A 21,507-nucleotide genomic window follows, 5' to 3' on the forward strand; every position below is an offset into this window, starting at 1 on the left:
GCGGTCGGCCTGAAACTTTGACTTTGCCCCGGTCGAGGTCCAACCAGATGACCCGATTGGCGCTTTTTGTTTCTAGGTGCTAAAAAAAGAATAATTCTTTAAAAATTCATATCTCCGGTTCCCCTGATCCGATTTTATTCATTTTGGTGTCATTTTAAAGATAAAAATATAATCTATTGTTATAAATTGGTTTTGGATTTTTAACCTGTTTCCTGTGTTTTATTTAATTACTGTTTTGTGATATTTGAATGCTTTACACTCTGTCTCCTAAGTTAAGCCTTGACGCTCGTTGCCAAGCTACCAAGGGTTGAGCTGGGTTTAATTTACTGAGACCTAACTGGACCTTAGTGGAGGTTAGTGGCCTATTGCTAAGTGTAGGTACCTACCTGCCCTTACCAATAACCCATTTTCCAACAGAAATGTTTTCCACAGTACAGAAGAGGTGTTTAATTTGAGAATAGTCATGCCGTGTGGAAAGGAAAAAGCTGTTGTGGTTGTCTTTGTTTGAGCAACAGAATGAGCAATCCACCACCTTTTACTCTGGTAAGCCTCTGTGCCCCTAGAAGGCTACCCTCCCACAAGACTTTTCACCTTTTTTTTGTCATTTGCAGCTTGTGTAAACGGCAGCATGTGAGCTTTAACCTAGCAGTCATACCCTTGGGAGTGGCGTGGTGCATTTTAGCCTGGTTTAGCCTGTCTACCTTACATCCACCACCTCGGCCTTGAAACGCCAAATTTACCCGCTTTTGCCGCTGCCATCATCACTGGGAAACCCGTCTCCCAGGAGCCAGTTCTCAGTCCAGTAGGAGGGATTGCTGAAAACGCTTCTTAGCACAGCGGATCACCACAGTGTGGGACTCCATCAATGGCCAGATGAGGCCACCCCTCTAGGTCCAGTCTTCTGACATTATTTGGAAGGCGATTTTCCACAGTAATTGTTAAAAGGAATATTGAGAGTAGCTCTGCTGCGGATTAACCGATTTCCACTATTGATTCTACTGATTCTTTCTTGGTGCCTGCAGCAGCAGTTCTCTCCCTCCAAGGGAATAGAGTTAACTGAAAGGAACTTTCTTTGGAGTGGAAAAGGGGGACCCACCCCTAACTGTCCCTGTTAATGATTCATCGGGAGCCAACAGTTCCAATGGCTCTGCTCATTAATCTGCTCACCCAGTGACCACGGGCAGTGTCTGTACAAACCATGTTAACAACTCTCTAGTTAATTAACCCTCTGTCAAAAAGAAGAAAGGTGGAACTGTATGGAGGAAAGACTCCACCTGGTCCTAAGTGGGGAAATTCTGAAGACAACGCTGGGGTGGTTACTCCTGTAGTGTCTAACTCTGATGAAATTTGTACCAGGTTTGAAACTATATTGAAAATGCTTTTGAAACCCCTGCTAGGTCGTCTTAACAGTATAGAGTCTAGACTGACCAATTTGTCAGATCCAGACGTAGTTAGTCTCACCAATGGTGTTTTCTCTGCCATCCCTCCTGCCTCTCCCACACTCTCTGTCTTTACAGATAGCTATGTCAGACCAACCAAGGCTTAGTACACATGTGGAGCGTGTTTCCTTTAATTGTCTTAAGTATTCAGACAGAAAGTTTGGGAATCCTGGGAGGAAAAGCCAGTTATTGAGTTTACTCCCCTCAGTGTGCCCCTATGTTTTAATATTGGCTAATGTTTGACCTGGCATCTTTTGGTGTGGTTTCCCCTGGCTGTTTGCTTTCCGATCTCCTGTTTTGACAGTGTGTTGAACTTTGTTTTTGCTGGCTTTCGGAGTGCATTGTTTCACTACTGACCAGTGCTAAAGTGCATGTGCTCTGTGTCGAAAATGTGATACATTGGGTCTCTCCATGATTGGCCTATTTGATTTACTGGCAAGCCCCTAGGAAAGTGCACAATGTGTGCCCAGAACCCGTAAATCAAATGTTACTAGCGGGCCTGCAGCACTGATTGTGCCACTGTCTATAATACTCTTACCAATACTCTTTTCACAGGAGTGAAATGGGCACAACAAAGATTTTTGACTTTCCTGCAGGTCAAGTATAGCAAGGTTAAAGATCTGGCAGCTGAATATAGCGCCAGTGCAGGGGACAACACAGGAGTCCGCCGTATTCATTTAAAAACGGCACATCCCTGCATTTCTAAAGCGATGCAGTGCGGCGTTGGCAATTTTGGGGCAGCACCGCGCTGCAGCACTTTTCCATAAATCTGGTCCTAATATGACAATGACCCTCAAATATCAATTCAGTGACATGACATATAAACTGCCACAACACAGAGAGACTGATTTTACACCACCTCATTGTAGAGGAGGATGGCTCTCCTGTGGATCTGCCTGTCCTGGAGTACCCCAATGACCTGGATGACCAGCTGGCAACCATCAGCAAAGAGACCCTCCAAGAAGCCCTTGTAAACCTCCAAATACCACCTCCAGTCGCAAGGAGGAGTATTGATGTAGCAGACATTCCACAGGCCCCACTTAGCACCCCACTAATATGACCTGCCAGCACCGACACAGCTGAGGAATCCGAGCACCCAGGGACCAGCTTTGAGAGGACAGTGGTAGGAGTCCAGCGGGAGCTGGCCAAGGAGGTGCGGGAGGGGATAAAAACCATATCAGCGAGCCTAGAGGGTAAGTGAATGTTCATGGCTACTGCTGCTGAACAGACTGCTGCCAACCGAGGAACACAATCCCCAATGCATGAAGTGCAGGAGTGTCTGAGGGACATAGCTGCTGCCATGAGGGAGAGGCCACAACAACAACCCTCCCAAACTGGCATCAGGTGCTTGAGAACAAGATGGAGTCCATGCCCTGGGAAATGGTCTCCCTAGGGGCAGACGTGGCTGCCTCCCACAGGGATGTTGCTGCTATGCTAAAAAATCAGTAGTTCCTCCTTGCTGCAGTGATGCCCTATATAGTTCCACAGATGTCAGCTGCAGGGAATTGGGAATCCACATCTCCAACCACTGAAGTGTGTGTGGCCCCCTCTAGTTCCCCACTGCCACTATCAGGACAGAAGAGACACCACACACATCAGAGGATAAAGATGCGGAACAGATCATCTTCACCCGTAGGAGTTCCCAGTTGCACCAGCCCATGCCAAATGGGCAGTGTTTTCCTTTGTCCTGTGCTTGACATCATGCCAGTGTTAGCACAGTTGGAGTTATCCACTCTTCACCAACACATTTTTGACCTTTCTGCTATGGACTGCAATTGTCTCTGACTTTTCAGTTGGCAATTTATATTCCCTTGTACTGAAAGACACTTTCCCAAGCATGTCCAATGACATGTCCCTAAACTCTGGACTTGTGTTCTGTCACAATTAGATGGATTTCACTAATGGGGTCACAGACCTGGACATAATAAATATTGTATTACGACTCTTTGAAATAAACACCACCTACACAATCGGCATGTCTTTGTGTATTGCGACACATCTACTTAGGAACTGTGATGTGTGTAACATGTCTTTAGCCACAGAGGGCCTCATTCCGGGGCCGCGGGCAACGGAAGCACCGCCAACAGGCTGGCGGTGCTTCAGTGCCCATTCTGACCGCGGCGGTAAAGCCGCGGTCAGAAAAGGGGATCCGGCGGTTTCCCGCCGGAATACCCCTGGCAGGGTTGAACCTCCATGGCGGCGCTGCAAGCAGCGCCGCCATGGGGATTCCGACCCCCTTCCCGCCACCCTGTTTCTGGCGGTTTTTACCGCCAGGAACAGGATGGCGGGAACGGGTGTCGTGGGGCCCCCTAACAGGGCCCCAGCATGATTTTCACTGTCTGCTTAGCAGACAGTGAAAATCGCGACGGGTGCAACTGCACCCGTCGCACCCCTGCAACACCGCCGGCTCCATTCGGAGCCGGCTTCTATGTTGCAGGGCCTTTCCCGCTGGGCCGGCGGGTGCTCCTTTGGCGGGCGCCCGCCGGCCCAGCGGGAAAGCCAAAATGGCCGCCGCGGTCTTTTGACCGCGGAGCGGCCAAATGGCGGTGACCGAATGACCGCCAGAGTGTCAGTATGTGGGGGCACATATCTACGCACAAGGTACCTCCAGGATGGACATCGTTGCTGGTCTCATCCCCTACAAGCAATCCACTGAGTATTTAAAAAATGTTGGACACATGTATGCTTCACCCACTACATAAGGCAGGAATGGCTGTGAAACAGTTCTCCGGGCAATATCGTCAGCTGTGAGCACCAGTAGAACACATTGGTGTGAAACCGAGGTATTTAACCTCATCTGTAATTGCCACTGGTCAGTTTAGCTGTATAGATATGGAATGTAGGCTGTTGTTAGATGTCCCACAGCACCCAACATTCGACACAGGACCCAAACAGTGACAGCTGAATTACCACACCTACCTGTCCAATACATGGTTAACATAGTCACTTTGAGTGGTGTGTACACTGGTTGGCAGATGCACAGACAAGTAGATGTGTTGTAGCTGCCAATGTGACAGCTCAGTTGTAAGAAGGTGATGAACATGTCAAGAGAGGGATCTGGAGGCAGAACAGAATCCCTAGGCCAACACACAATTTTCACTCTACACCCATGGGAAGACCCTGAGACCCAAGCATACATGAAGTAACGGAGTACCAAAAGACTTTTAATTAGAATTAAACTAAACTAAAAAGAATGACAAACACATATTCTAACCTAACCTAACCTATCCTAACTATACATAACCAACAACTGACCATAACTACCCTATGCTAAACTTACCTAACACATTTAACAACACATTCTAAACATTGCCCACCATATCATGAGACACATGCAGGACAACATATACTAAAGTACACATATGCTACCTATATCTAAGCAAATATTTTTTGGGGGGTATTTTGTAAAAAAAGATTATATATATTTTTTTTAATTGTTTTTTCATACAACACATAAATGCTCCAACATCGAACCCCCACCAACCCACTAAGTAACATGTAAAAAGTAGAAAAACCACCCCCAACCTACTTATCCTAACTAAACTACTAACCTAATCTAACCTGACACTAACCCCCTAAAACCCACTATAATGCATTAAAACAAATGAGGAGGGAGTGGACTGAACTGTGGGTGACAGTCATTGAGCGAACTACAGATTGGCCCTTTTGAGTTTCCTCTTGATACACTTCAGTCTCTTGGTGTTCTTCTGCACCTCCTTCTGAAGACTGTCCATCTTTTTGAGGGCCAGTGTCACATCCCTCTGAAGGTCCTTTATTGCATTCATGTCCATGGCAGCAGGTGGGGTGGGATGTGGCACAGATGTTAAGGGTGTAGCAGCTGGGGCTGTTGTGATGGTGGCAGCTGTGTCCCCCTGCACAGCTGTGGTGTTTGGTCCTCTCTGTGTGGCCAGTGTGGGTACCCCTTGGGTGAATGCCCGACATTCCCTGGTGGATTGCTCCCTGCGATAGTGGTGTGCCATCCTCCAGAACACCGATTTCACTGCCATGATGTGCCTATAGCGGACTGTCCTCTTCTGAAAAGCCTGCAATTCCTCATTGTTCATGTTGGCAGCTGTTAAAGCAACCATCAGTGTCAGCATTGTGGGGAGTATGTACAGATTATTAGCTTACACTCATCATATAATTGCACATGCATTCCAGCTCGCATTCCGTATAAAACAATGGCCCTGATAAATAAACCGGCAATGCTGCCTTAGCATCATTTCATTGACACCAAAGCGACACACAACAAGATTGGGAACCAAACAAAAAAATTAGGTGAGCATTGATTTTGTGCCATGTGTAACAATGCAAGGCATAGTCAACTTCACATAGATCAGGGCCACTATTCCTCATCATTTGTGTCAATTTTCAACCATACATCACCAGTAACTTTAATCTCTTATTGGGAGTATGGGATGCAGTTGGTAACCATAAGGGGTCAGTGTTGATAGGTACACATGCAGGCCTGATCAAAATTACTGTCATCTGTACTGTGAGCACTTCATGTACATAGTGATTTGTTGTTCCTCACCCTCTTTGCCTCAGGGGGGATGGCTATGCAATCCATCATCTCAACTGTCCAGGTCATCCACCAAGGCATGCCCACTCATACATGGAGTCAGGGAGTGGACTATATGTTAGGAGGCCTCCCAACTAGGAAGATGGTATCCCTATGTCTATCACATCTACATTCATGTGTGCAGGTGTCCACACTCCTCAATGCCTGTTGGCCAATCTGCCAATACTATTCCTTACACACCCATATCCATGCCAGCACACGTCTGGTCTTGACCTCCATGCACGCCTATTACTTTCCACATAAGTGTTACGTAAATGGAGTACAATATATGGTGCACCAAGCTGGTGGACAATTGCCCACCCAGTCCTACAAGTACATTACAATACAGGGAAGCACCAATGTGTGCTCAAAATGGTGCATCACTGTGTTGTGAGAATGACAGTGTGTCCCAGTGCCAATATTCTCTCAGCGGTGCACCTCTAAGTCACATATGGGCCCTCATGTGGCTTGTCATCACCTTGTTTACACAATGCTGCCCATTGAGCACCACAGGCCTCACAAGATATGCTCGTGCATGGGGAACCCTTAAATGGGACACAATGTCACCATCCAGCCTACTTTGATGTCTGATTATTTGACAGCTCATAACTTCTAGCATTGTGTGCAACACACATGACTCACTCACACAAAAGCCTCAATCACTGCACAGGACAGACATCATCACACTTACTGGATACATCTGGGTCCTCGCCAATGGTGTAGGGGCAGGTCCACCTGTAAGATGTGTATGGAAAACCATGCTTAGTGTCATATCACTGTCACTACTAGTGGACAACATATTACAGTGTGTACTATGTTAGAGGAGTGGGCTAATTATCCTGGTTGAAGACAGTGCAACAGGCACACCATTGCAAACTAACAATGGCACTGACACTCAGGTGAGTGAGAGCCACACATCTGCACACTTTCACTGGGCCTGAGACTCATGTACTGCTACATCCTGCAACAACCATATGTGGGCAATCTATTGAAGATGGAACTCCATGGTATGAACGGGAGTTGGGTGACAAATACATGACACTACCATGGTGCTCTGCAAGACAACTGATTCAGGTATTCTGGTTTGCCCTGCAGGGCACACAGAGGCACTTTGTGATGGACAAGCGACTCAATTTTTAGTCACCATTGATCATGCGTTGAGTAATCCATGACTGATGTGCCAAAGCTGTTTGATGGTATCAAATGCCCCATTGCCAGTGCCGCCTAAAGTGGGTATGCATGTATTGCCCTACTTTGCTGTCACAATCCAGTTAAATATGGAATGCTGGCTGTGTCTTGGCTTATTATACATGAGACTATGCTGGGGCACAGGTGTTGCCATGGCTCCTGAAATGTGTGACTTAGTGATGGTTGTGCATGACTCACCAAATATCTGACCTGCATTGGTAAAATGGTAGGACATGTGAACTCCATGTCTAGACTGGCGCAGTTACACTTTATTCTGGTTGCATGCAAATTGTCCACAAGCATTGCATGCAGCACACCAACACATCTTCTGCTGTCATTCAAGAGCAGTGAACACTAAATAGAACGCCAATGGCAGACTCACCAACAGGGTCACTGATCACCACACCAAGATGGTCAAGTAGATCCTGCTCCCTAGCCATCAGATCTGCCCAGCGATGCTTCAGCTGGTGCTTATTGTGGCTGCTGCAGAACACCCTCTTCAGGTGGTGGTGCACCTTGCCCCACCACAGCCGCCTCCCATCCGTCCGGTAGCCCTGGATCACATGCCCCCCCATCTCCAACATTAATGGCAGGTAGTGGGCTATCAGCCACACAAAGCCTCCCATCTCCTCTTCCCTTATCCTTGTCAACCTTCCCTTCCCAGACATATCTATCAGGTACAGGTTGACAACAATAATGAATATGAACAAAATGAAGATGAAGGAAACTTAAGGCCCAAAAAAATAATCTCAACTAACCCTACTTCACAACTATCCTGGACAGACACCCCACAGTACAAGTACAATGATAGATACAAAAAACACACATATTGCAAAACACTGTTATAAAGTACAGTCAGAAATACAAAAAAACAGAACAGGAGGGACACCACAAGATACGATACAGAGCAAGAACGCACTGCCAACTCCAGGACACAACCACATAGTCCAAAGAGGCACAGATTGTAAATAGAAAGTTAAAGTACACCCACTGTACCACACCTGTAAACAGGATTTCCTATTACATCATTTCCTGTCCCGGTGCATCACGTTTTCTGCTATGCGTGTATTTATGTGACTCATGTGATATTTGCGTATTTCAGACGCATGACCTACAAGTGTCTTTATTTTGACGCATTACCTTTATGTGTCGAAATAACGGAAAATCAGCAATGAGACGAGTACGAAGGTGGAATTCATGCTAAAGATCCAAGGGTCATATACTTTGCGTTTGCAGATGCTTTCGACACATTTGCGTCAGGTTTTTTGACTCTATTCCTGATTGCGTGATTTTGTTCCATTGTCTATGGATGCACCCTGTATCAACATACAAATGGGATGGGCTGGGCTGCAGTGTGGCATTTTGTGTATGGCCACATTTGGTAGTCCTTGCAGCAATGTGATTTGGGAGTGATTGGTCTGTTACACCAATGTGTGTGTTACAGAATTGACAGCATGCATGTGTGATGAAAGTGTATCCACATATGTATGGGGGTCATTACTATGCAACAGTTATGGTATGTGATTGTGTATTGTGTTTACTTATGTGATGTGTGTAGTTGTCTTCCTGAGTATAACATTTTAAATGACATACACAGCTCAGGCATTGTTGATGATGGCTGATGAATGCTATATAGAAAATGTTACATAACAACTGTCTCCATATGTTGATTTTCAGTTTATGGTGATTTGTGTGTGGACTACACATATGTCAGACATGTTTACGTATTTGGTACATACTGTGATTAGCACACTCTGCCTAAATTCCACCCAAATCATATATTGAACACAAAAGTCAGATTAAACTCATTACAATTAGCAATGGTTGTTGTTTTTGTGTGGTGGACTTGCAGCCCTAGCTCCATATGTTCTCACATTCTGATGTGCATTCCACAGACGTGTCCGTACAAAGTGTGAGGTCATGTGTACCCTGTGTAAGTACTGGGTCCCATGGCAGTGGCAGGACTGATTTCCATTGATGTACTGTGCAGGCCCATCTTCTTCATTGCTTGTCATACCTGGGCTAATCATGATGACCATTGTCACCAATGATGCCCACCCCTTGTCACACAGGCTCCATGCATCCATTGCAACTCTCACACTGAGTTCAATCAGTGGTCTGTTCAAATATTAGAGTCTCACCATATTTTGACATCCACTTCCTCATGTGTGGGGCCCTTGTTTGCCTCATATTTGGACATGTTGTAGTTATGTGTGATGAGCTATTGTTGTGCAAGTTGGCAACGTGGATGTCATTAATATGTTGTGGTCCATAGATTGTGTCCTACAGTTCTCACAATCAAGTGATGAGGCTATTTGTGATGTGTGTGATGGTAGCAGTTCAATCTTACGCATCACATGCTGCTACAGTACTCTCCAGATTAGTGTTTGTAACATGCTCCCTGAGGTTAGCTTCACAATCCTGAGTTATATGTTATGGATATTGAAGAAACCAAAGCCGGATTGTGTGAATGAGTGAGGTGTTTATTGACATAATGTACAATGTGAGTTACGTGATTATTAAGTAAAGACGTTCTCAATGATGCACAGTCTACTTTGTATCCCAGCAGCTGTGTTGTGCTGTTCCCCATCATTTTCTTCTCCACTATCCTCCTCCTCCTCCTCAGGCAGGTCATCAACCTGCTCATATAAGGGGACATTCATCTGCATACATATGTTGTGCAGGATAGCACATGTCATTATAGTCTTGCAGACGATGTGTGGGGCATATAGGAGGCTGCCTCCTGTGATGTCCAGGCACCTGAATCTGGACTTTAGGATGCCAAATGTCCTCTACACAATAGTCCTTGTCCTTTGATGTCCCTTATTATATGCACACTCTGCTGCTTTGCTTGGGTTGGGAAATGGGGTAATTATCCTTAGTTGTAAGCCATAACCCTGGTCTGCTGCAAAAGATTAAAGAAGTAAGTTGTTGTTAAGACTTGCAACTGGTTTGTCAAGTAGCATGGCAGTTGATATTTTGAGTAGGTTGTGACTCATATGTGTTTGTGGTATGCTGTGAGTTACTTTCCTTGTGAAATGTCTCCTCAGCACTGGGTAGTTGGACATGACAATCTTGTTTGGCTCAAAGACCTGGGACATAAGATTTGGATTAAAAACTGATGGCCATAATGTATGTACCATTCGTTGTGTAGTGTACCTTTGTATCAGTGTGCTATCACTAGAGGGGACATGACAGATCCTCACAATGGGGTCAGATGTGGTGGCAACATGGTAGTACTACAGAGCCTGGACATTCCATCCATTTTGACATGTGTCATTGCAGATGATGTGCGACACTTAGGGCCTTTGAAATTGGTAAGTGACAATGCACGACACGTCCCCAAAACTTTTTGCACTGTCCTGTAACATTTAGACTATGCAGGAATGCCCCATGTGTGACATTTTACTAGGCAACCTTTTGTTGTCCCCTGCGCAGTTGCTCATATGCAGCTGTGCACCTATACTACCTACCTTCCACCAGGGTACTTGGCTAGCTGCCTTGTGGAGGTGAATGTATCTGTCTTGGAAGGGACACCTCCCTGTACATATGCTGTTTTTATGGCCAATGGGCTCTTTCTGTGTGTGCAGCAGGTTCAGAGCACAGTCTACTTCCTTATTGCAACCTGCATGCAGCACACCTGGGATGGTGTTTATTGTTGGCACTGCCTCAAGTTTTAGGTGACAGCTACATCTGAGTCAGCATCATCACGCCATGTATCTTGTGGTGACAGACTTGCAGCAACACACATTGCACACCCCTTCCACACTACATACAGAATGGGAGGGTGGCGATTTACATTGTGGCTTCAAGTCATTATGAAATGGTCAGCTGCCAAGTTGTACATACAATGCAGACCATGACAATGGCACTGTGGGCTTTTACATAGGTCCCCTGGTGATCCAGAGTGGCAGCTAATATTTGTGGCAGCCATGAGTTATCCAAGGGTGTGTATCCCATTTTTACAGGATGATCAACGTAACTATCAGTATCTCTCCTATCTTCCAACACAGGAATCAGAATTTACACTGTTGACACCTGCACAGTCCAGGCTACGGGATGGAGCTCAGCTACTTAGCAAATGTGTCCTTTGGCACAATGCATGTGAGGTCAGTGATGCCCTGTTTTCTCCTACAGGGTCCCACTATGGCATCCATGATCTGCTCTGTCTGACAGTGACTTTGACCCATGGTGGGCCATCTATTGTATCTGGTATAGACATGATGGTGTTGTGAGTCAGTAAGTTATGCAGGTGAGGTGGCACTACAGGAGGTGTGGTACCACTTATCACACATCTGACACATGGTATGTGATGGACATTGATCTTGTATTCCTATGTATGTGTGGCACTGCATCAGGCAGATGTCTCTGCACACTACAAGTAAGTCAGGTCTGTGTTGATGAGATGTAGTTGGTATAGACAGCAGTTGTCTGGTATTTTTTGTTTGTTCTGGTAATGATTTGCACGGCATGACTTGAGGAAGTTCTGCCTATATGGAACTTAAATGACATGAGCATGGTGTATGCCATTGACATGGCTGTGCTATTCTTTGTTTGATGTACTGTGCGTGAAATGTACGTAGTAGGCAACATGTGGGCACCTATAGTGGTCTGTGTAGTTCTTCCGTTAGCAAAGGGTACATGTCTGCACCTGTCCTTCACGTGGTGTGCCTGTCTAGTTGTGGGTGCGTTATGTACATGTGGGTGTGTTTGTTTCTGATGTGCACTGATTGTGCTGTACTGCACCATGGTGAATATGTGTTGTTACCTGCACATCTGTGTTACCCTGGCCATATGTTAATGTATTGCTGTATGTCTCGTGTGTCCTACAGGGTTGGTGTGTTGTGTGTATATTGCTAGGTTTGTTGACTTACCCACAAGTAGGCCATTTCCATATTTTCCATCCTGGAATTGTTCATTGATCATGCTGTGCCAGAATATGAAGGCATCATGGACACTCCCAGGATACTTAGCCAAAATGTTTATTAATAGTCCCCGGTGGTCTACTATGGCCTGCACATTAATGGAATATGTGTACTTGCGATTCCGGTATAAGTGCTCGGTTGCTGCAGGTGGTATGAGCTGGACATGGGTGCAGTCAATTGTACTGAGCACATGCGGGAAACCATGGATTTGATAGAATCCCTGTTTGTTCTCCTGCTGCTTTTGCTCGGTGTTGGGGAGTCTGATGTGGTGGGGTGTAAGGGAAACAATAGCATCTAACACCTTTGGCAGGAATACAGAGAATGATGGCTGTGAGATACCAGCAACTAGGGCACCCGTTGTTTGGGATGAGCCACTTACCTTAATGTGCAGGACAGCTATCAGCTTTGTGGGGTATGTTGTGTGGGGTCTGCAGGCTAGCTGTGATTTGTGGCTCAATGTGGTGCAGCAGATGTTGAATGGCTTGCTGGTTAAGTCTGTAGGTCCTAATGATGTCCTGGTCCCTGAGGCCAAGGAGGGTTGTCTTAGTTCTGAAGAGCCTCTCCTGCCTTCTGTGTTGCCTTTGTGGGCCGCGTTGTGGTGGTGGTGATTGCTGCAGTTGTTGCTGTCCTCTGTGTCATCTCGCAAACTGGATCAGTATCACCTCCATCTTCTCCTGTGGGTTGGTAATGTTGCTTCTGTGTGTTCTCCTTAAGTAGTGATGAGCTTGCCTCATTTTAATGCTTGCCCTGACCTGGGTGTTACATTTTGAAGAAATTGGTGTTAACGTAATTTTTTGGGTCCGCCTCCCACCCGTGTGTCATTTTTGCCCAGGTGGATAAATATGGCGCTAAGGGGTTTGAGTCATTTTTTGGACGGGAACGCCTACCTTACATCTCATTGACAGAAGGAGGTTTCACACATTCAAAAAATTATGTTAACACCATTATTTTGACGCTAGACGTGTGTAGCCTCAAAATATAAATGTGGCATTGAGTTTGTGCTATATTAGCGTAAAAAAATGATGCTAATTCAGCACAGAGTATAAATATGCCCCAAAATGTCTTATTATAACCATGTACATGATTTGTTTATTTTTCATACTGTGGTGGTGTTTGATTCTTTGTGAATGTCAGAACTATTTGTCTCATATGCTTTGTTACTATTTTTTTGTACTCTATCAAGATAAAGTCGGGTATTTTTCTAATTTGAATTGTGTGTGCTTGGGATGGATTTTACAGAGAGATTGTTTTGGCAAAGGAAGTATAGCCTTCTTTACAGCGCATCTAAGTGCTGTCAAACGTAATTTTGGAATTTAAAGGCTTACAACAATGATTGTTTTAGTAAATGCAAGTGGTTCAGAATGTGAAAATAAAACAATTTAATAACACAGTGAATTCAATTATGGATTTAAAACCATATTTATAGTACTTAAATAGTGTCATCCCACTCTTTTTCTATTATATGTCTTTCTTTGGGTCATGGACCACACAGCCACTTGTTGGCATCGATGGTTACAAACTCTGAAAAGTTCATACGATACAACAGTACACTGGTTCTGTTGTGCTTTTTAATATGTTTACTGATCTTTTGTAGTGAGTAAACATACTAGTGAGCATGATAAAGGTACATAGTTCAAAAATAGATGGTTTGTATCGTCCATCACATACACGGTTCAATGAAATTGCATTTTCCACAAAAGGTATGCATTGTCTCAATTATGATGGAAGGTGTTTTGTGTCTGGTTTTAATCTCTAAGGAGCATATTTACAAGCCCCTAGCACCACCGGATTGTCACTTTTTGTGGCGCTCCGTTGGTGCTGTGTACTGCGCATATTTACAAGGCAGCGCTGAGCCACTTTTTGTGGCTTAATGCACCTTGTAAATATGGGCCCCTCCAATGCAGTTTTCTGCAGCAGAGAGGTGTGGAATAGGTGTTGCTGTGGGCGTTCCCCCTCAACACTCATTGCTTTTGACACTGCCCCAGATTAACAGGGAATCGTAAATCTGAGGCAGCGGCAAAAATTAATGCCACCTCAAGGGTGGCATTAGCATAGAGCAACGAGGAGAAATACTTGCATTTCTCCTCATGGTTGCTTTTTCTATGTGTGCTGCATTTTGCAGCACACATAGAAAGAGCAAAAGGCCATGAATAATTATTTATGTACAGGAAGGTATACCTTCCTGCACATAATCAATTATTAAAGAATTACGATTTGCTACTTCTATGTGTGCTGCATTCTGCAGTACACATAGAAGTGCCAAATTGCCATTATTGATTGGTTTTGTGCAGGAAGGGGTACCTTCCGTCACATAAATAATCATTCCCTTCAACGCAGACACCCTCGTATTATGATGCAAGGATGTCTGCGTTGACGCTATCAGCTAAATTTAGTGCAAGTGCTAAAGGAAACACAGGGGTGCACTGTATTTTTTTAAATACGTCACATCCTGCATTTCTAAATTGGCGCAGCACGGAGCTGCCAATTTTGGTGCAGAGCTGTGCCACTTTCTAGTAAATATGCCCCTAAATGTTGCAACAAAGTGTATGCAGGTATCCAAATTAGATATGCTATTGCGAAGATGGAGCAGTCATAGGGACATATTTACAATCCCCTTGAACCTCCTTGCGTTGCTCTAGCATAACTTGTTTTACGCTAAGAAGGCATTAAGGATGAGGAGGCATTAAGGATGACCCCACCGTGCAGCATATTCACAAAGTGCCACAATGCATGCATTGTGCCTCTTTGTAACCCCTTGCACCACATTATACCTGCACCATGTATGATGTATGCAAGGGGTGCATTCCCACGAAAGGAGGCCCAAAAAAATGGCGCAGTGAAATTTACAAGATTTCACTGCACTATTTTTTCTGTTATTTTAATACCTGCTCAAGGCAGGTGTTAAAGTGATGCTCCCATAATAATCTATGGGCCTCCCTGTGTTTTGCTGGACTAACGCCATAATTTATGGCACTAATCCAGCAAAGCGACACAATAGCAACATAAATTGTGACGCTATTGAGCTAACGTGCGCCATGGTGCCCTAAATAGTAAATACAGCGCTACCATGGTGACGTTAGGGGGTGGAGGGCAATGCAAGAAAAGTGCCACATCAGAGCTGATGCGCCACTTTTTTTGAATCCGCACCATAGTTTCAAACTGTACAAAGGCATAATGCTCCATAGATGTACTCTTACCAAACGTGTAGCCAGTGATAGCTGTGAAGTGTTAAAGTGATGGGCATAAAATATTTACTTTAACTCTTAACGAGCGAGCACAATCGTTTCAGATTACGGAAAGGCTAAAGATAAATCTTCAGGCTGCAACCCTTAAAAATGATATTTCTCAAAGAAAGCGTCTCCAGCTTTTGCTTCATCTGGAGAAAAAAATGCATGTTCATTAAGAATAAAAGTAATAGTTGAAATACCCTTTATATCCCACCACTTTATAAGGCTGCCTGTTGTCACTACAAGTCACCCAGATGGCATTATTGATGATAGGATTTCTGAGCAATTCTTAACCCATCTTAGTATTAGTAAGCCCACGCCACAATCTATTAAGTGAGGTGTTGCAAGTAGCTGACTTGCTATAAATACATAACAATCTCCCTCATTCATCAAAAACCACAGAGAACTCTAAGAACACCTCTGTTTATCAATAGGTCTCCCTGTGCCTGTGAAATATTACATAAATTACTTACTCCACAATGCTCATCCAAAAGAGACAAAGATATTGCAGAACGTTGCCCATTGCCAACATTCCAAGAAAAGTCATAAGGAATGTCACTAAATCATACAAAACATTTTAGGGTCTAATGCATTTAACTTGCACAGTTGTGCTTATGCTTGATTTAGGGCCTGATTTAGATCTTGGCGTTTACGGTCCTGCAATCAACTTTTCCACAGAAAACCCTCCCACCTATGTGACGGTCTGCCTGCCGTATTCAGATGTTGGTGGTCCCACCTTCTCCTCCAAGAAAATCCGCATTGAGGGGTGGAGAGTGAAAAGTGGCTGACGGCAGGACCCCAGCCACTCCTCCCACTGTGCAGATTTTTATGTGCCTTACTGCTAAGTAAAAAGTTACGGTCTGACCTCTACCTCTGAATTGGCAGATTGGGGAAAAAAGAGGGAAAAACTCACATTTTTCCCCATTTCATCTCCATCTTTGACAGGACATGACTAGACACCACCTGCAGTCACTTCTAACACCTATCTAGGGAGAAAACATCACCCCTTTGCCAGACTCAGAGGTAGATTTGCGCATTGCAAGGGTGCGGCCGGTGGGCAAAGCACAGGAGCTTGCTACCACTGCAGGCATATACATATCACAGAAATCCTTTTTTAAAAGTTAATGTGACATGCATATGTCGGGAACATGATTGTGTCACAAGTCACAGATGCATGGGGACACACTGGCACAACATGCATATCACACACATACACAACTGTCATTATGGTAACATCATTCGTTGCAAAATGAATGCTGGCACCACAGTAACGGTACACTCACACAGAACAACGGTGCCCATGTGTGCGCATTGCAAGGGACATGTATGGGTGGGTTTTTGCTATCTGTTGTGTATTTGAGTCAGTATGTGTACATGCGTGTGTGTGGATTGTCTGTTTGAGATGGAGGGAGCTGGAGTGGGTGGTGTCTGTACAGTATGTGTGTCCCTCTCATGTGAGACCAATGGTGTTGGGGCAGCCCAGCCAGCTGGATGTGCCTTATGAATTCATGAAGAGTGACCAGATGGTCGGGCTCAGAGAATGGCCTTTTGGTTACACTATGCCTTAAAATAAGGAGTCTGTGCTCTTCCCTACAGGGGACGGAGACTCTATGGTCTGGGTTCTCAGAGCCCCCGCTGGCCCTCAGGCATGGGGCTCCGAGGTGGGCCTCAACAGACTTCTGACTTGGGGCCTGAGGCCTCTTTACATGCTGGCGAAGCCCTCTTGAGGCTTACGTGGCTCCGTCCCGGGAACTTTCCCACCTGGTGGGCCAGAGGACAAAGCCCAGGATAGGAGTTCCCATCTTAGGGCCTCTGAATCTGAACTGGCAGGGGAAGCCTGCCCCCAGCCCGAAGACTCCCAGCCCCTTCATGGTGCGGCACACTGGAGGAAGAGAGTGCCCACTCCAGGGCCTGGCTAGACCTGGTCAGGGCTCATGAACTCGGCCATGCATGTGAGGCCTCCCTGGGCCCTCTGGGACCCCGTCCTGGGCACCTTGCCACAAGGTGGTCTGGAGGACAAAGCCCAGGATAGGAGTTCCCACCCTGACCCCTGGCTCAGGGCGTGGATGGGGTCCCCGATCATGACCTGGCAGGGTGAAGCCTCCCCAGGTCAGCCCGGTGATCTGGATGCACCATAGGAATGCACAGAGCAAAACCAGATGCCCTGGGGTCTTAGAGCGACCAGATGGCTGGGCTTAGAGGAGAGTCATCTGGTTCCATTGTGCCTTAACATAAGAAGACTGTATTCGCCCCTGTAGGGGACTCTTCACCCTGGATTCTCTAAGCCCCAGCTGGGCCTCAGGCATGGGGGCCCAAATCAACATCTGACCCAGGGCCCTGAGGCCTCTATACACACCAGGAAGCCCCACCCAAGGCCTGTGGGACCCCGTCCCAGGCTATTTGCCAACCAGCAGGGCAGAGGACAAATCTCAGGCAATGGGTTCTCACACTGGGTCCTGCCACAGCCCTGGCCTGGGGCCCAGGGCCCAGCCGGGGCCCCTGAACCCAAAGTGTCCCAGGTGCCTTGCCACATGAAAGGCCAGAGGACAAAGCCCAGGCAAGGGGGTACCGCCCTGGGGCCTGCCAGAACCCTGGTCGGGACCCCTGAACCCAAACCAGCAGGGGAAGCCTCCCTTGCCCCAGTGTACACCAAGGCCCTCCAGGGTACGGCAGGCTGGAGGAAGGGAGCACCCACCCAAGGCTCTGGGACATCAGTTTGCTCTGTGGGAAGCCAGGTTTGAGGAGAGACCCATTGGTTAGGGCTGCAAGGCGGCCCCACATCTGGGCCTCCAGGGTGGTTCGGCCCAGGCCCTTGCGGTGCCCAGTTGTGAAACCACTGGACCCCAAGGGGGTCCGGAGTAGTCTGTCCCTAATATTTCGGTACTCCGTACAAACCGAGAAACAGAGGGGACCGTCGGCAAGAACTCAATCGACCTCGTGGAGCTCTGGCTGGTTTTGAGGAAGCAAATGAGCCCCCATCGGGACATCCGGGACAGTCTGGCCATCTAGACACACCATAGGAACACATGGGGCACAACCAGAAAACCAGAGTTGTCGGAGTGACCAGATGGCCGGACACGAGGACATAAAGGCTCCCAGGAGCCCTAGTTTTGGGTGGCCAGCGAACAAAGACAAGGACGGTGGCTCCCGCCCCGGGGCCTGCCAGAGCCCTGGCCCAGGGGCCCTGAACTGAAACCAGAAGGGGAAGCCTCCCCAGGCCCGGCAGACTCCCATGCCTGGGCCCCTCAGGGTACGGCAGGCTGGAGGAAGGAAGCGCCTGTCCCATTGCCCGGTGCGGACCGGCCAGGTCCTCTGAACCCGAACTCAGAGAGGGAGCCTCCCCAGGCCTGTTGGACTCCCAGGCCTGGGCCCCACAGAGTACAGCAGGCTGGAGGAAGGGAGCACCCATCCCAGGGCCCGGCAGGGGCCCGTGGCCTATCCCGGTCTCTCAGAACACAGCCACACAGGGGAGGCCTCCCTGGACCCCTTCCCAGGTGCCTTGCCACACAGCGGGCAGGAGGACCAAGCCTAGGATGGGGGTTCCCAAACTGAGACCTGACCCGGGGCCCGGCCAGGGCCCCTGAACTCGAACCAGAAGGGGAAGATTCCCCGGGCCTGGCGGACTCACAGGCCTTAGCCGCTACAGCAGGCTGGCGGAAGGGAGTGCCTGCTCCAGGGCCCGCCAGAGGCCCGGGATCCAGTCAAGGCTCTCTGAACACATCAAACATCAAATTTTGCTAAAAAAAATCACACTTTACTCCCATATCTGGCTGGGATCACCTCACCAGCACTAATTTCCTAACACCCAGCACTCCCCTCGGTCTCCCGAGTAAAATGATACCTCACTTGTGTGTGTGGGCCAATTGCCTGCAACAGGGAAAGGCCAAAAAATGTGCAGAGATTGAGGGGATATCACAGCGAGTTGATAAGAGCAATTTTTCAAATGTTTTTAGGATGACACTGCATTGGGCAACCACACAAGAGAGATAGTTTTCCGTGATCTACCATTGTTTTCAGACCCATATCTATCGCTAACTAGGAGAAAGTTGAAAGCAGAAAAAATAGGTATGTCCCAGTAAAATGCCAAAACTGTGTTGAAAAATGTGTTTTTCTGATGCTAGTCTGCCTGTCCCTGAAAGGTGGAAAGATGGCGGTTTTAGCACAGTAAACCCTTTGTTGATGCCATTTGCAGGGAAATAACCAGATGCTTTCTTCTGCAGCACTTTTTTCAAATTTTTCCCCAAAACTCCAAATGTTAGCTGTATTTTGGATAATTTCTCGGTCCCCATCAAGGAAATCTACAAACTCCGTGTACCTTTAGAATCTCCAGGATGATGGGAAAAAAGGAGGCAAATTTGCAGTGGATAGCTTACGTGGACAATATGTTCTGGGGGCCTAAGTATGAACTATCCGAAATAGCCAAAAAAAAGGCTTGGCACAGGAGGGGGAAAGTTATGGCAGCAAAGGAGTTAAGTGTACAGTGCACCCTGCCCATTAGGCCTGGCAATGGGTACACATGCCAAGTTGAATTGGCAGTTTAAAACTACGCATACAGACACTGCAGTGGCAGGTCTGAGCCATGGTTACAGGGCAACTAATGTGGGTGGCACAACCAGTGCTGCAGGCCCACTAGTAGCATTTATTCTAGAGGCCCTGGGTACCTCTAGTGAACTGTACTAGGGACTTACTAGTAAATCAAATATACCACTCATGGAAAGCCAATTACACATACATGTTACATAGGAACACTTGCACTTTAGCACTGGATAGCAGTGGTAAAGTGCCTAGAGTATCAAAAACAGCAAAAACAGAGTCCAGTACACATCAACAACCTGGGAAACAGAGGCAAGAAGGTAGTGGAGACCACACCAAGGATGCCAAGTCTAACACATGTCCTACCCAGCTGAAAGTGGGGAGCAACTACACAACCTCATGAGAGTTCTCATCACTAAGGCGGAAAAATCTGGACAGACCATCAGCATTGGCGTGTTCTGTGCCAGGGCGGTGTGTTCCACCGTAAAGTCCATCCCCTGTAGGAAAATGGACCACCTCAACAGTTTGGATTTTCACCCCTCATCTGCATTAACCATCTGAGGGCCCTGTGGTCTGTCTGACCTCAGAAGTGAGTCCCAAACAAGTAGGGTCTTAGCTTATTCAGTGCCCAGACCACAGCAAAAGCTTCACCCTCTATTGTACTCCTCCTACGTTTCCTGGGAAGTAACCTCCTGCTAATGAAGGCAACAGGTTGAGCTAAGCCCTCATCATTAAGCTGTGAGACTACTGGTCCTATACCATGCTCTGAGGTGTCTGCTTGCACAACAAACTCCTAGGAGTAGTCAGGTGCCTTCAGTACAGGTGCTGTGCAAATGGCAGCCTTCAGGGTGTCAAAAGCGGTTTGGCAAGCCTCCGTCCAGATCACCTTCCTTGCTTGCTTCTTAGATGTCAACTCATTCAAGGGGGGAACAAGGGTGCCATATTACTTGACAAACCTCCTGCAATAGCCAGTGAGGCCTAAAAAGGCCCTCACCCCAGTCTGGGTCTTTGGAAGCTCCCAAGCCAGAATGGTGTCAATGTTTGGCTGTAGGGGTGCAACCTGGCCACTCCCTACCTGGTGTCCCAAATACACCACCGAACAATGCCCTATTTGGCACTTACTGGCCTTAATAGTGAGGCCTGCCTTTTGGAGGTCCTCCAACACTCTGCAGAGGTGCTGCAAGTGGAACAAAACACTGCAATGTCATTCAGGTATACTGCACTGAAGTCATCCAGCCCAGTCAACACCTTCAGGGGCATTCTTCATCCCAAGTGGTATCACTGTAAACTGGAAATGCTCTTCTGGGGTAAAAAATGCTGACCTCTCCTTGGCCCCCTCAGTTAGGGCAATCTTCCAATACCCAAACGTGAAATCAAGGGGCATATTTATACTCCGTTTGCGCCGAATTTGCGTCGTTTTTTTCGACGCAAATTCGACGCAAAACTAACTCCATATTTATACTTTGGCGTTAGACGCGTCTAGCGCCAAAGTTCATGGAGTTAGCGTCATTTTTTTGCGTGAACACCTTCCTTGCGTTAATGATATGCAAGGTAGGCGTTCCCGTCTTAAAAAATGACTCCGATGCATATGCGTCGTATTTATACTCCCGGGCAAAAATGACGCCCGGGAGTGG

This window comes from Pleurodeles waltl, chromosome 4_1, assembly GCF_031143425.1.
Source record: "Pleurodeles waltl isolate 20211129_DDA chromosome 4_1, aPleWal1.hap1.20221129, whole genome shotgun sequence".
Taxonomy (NCBI): Eukaryota; Metazoa; Chordata; class Amphibia; order Caudata; family Salamandridae; genus Pleurodeles; species Pleurodeles waltl.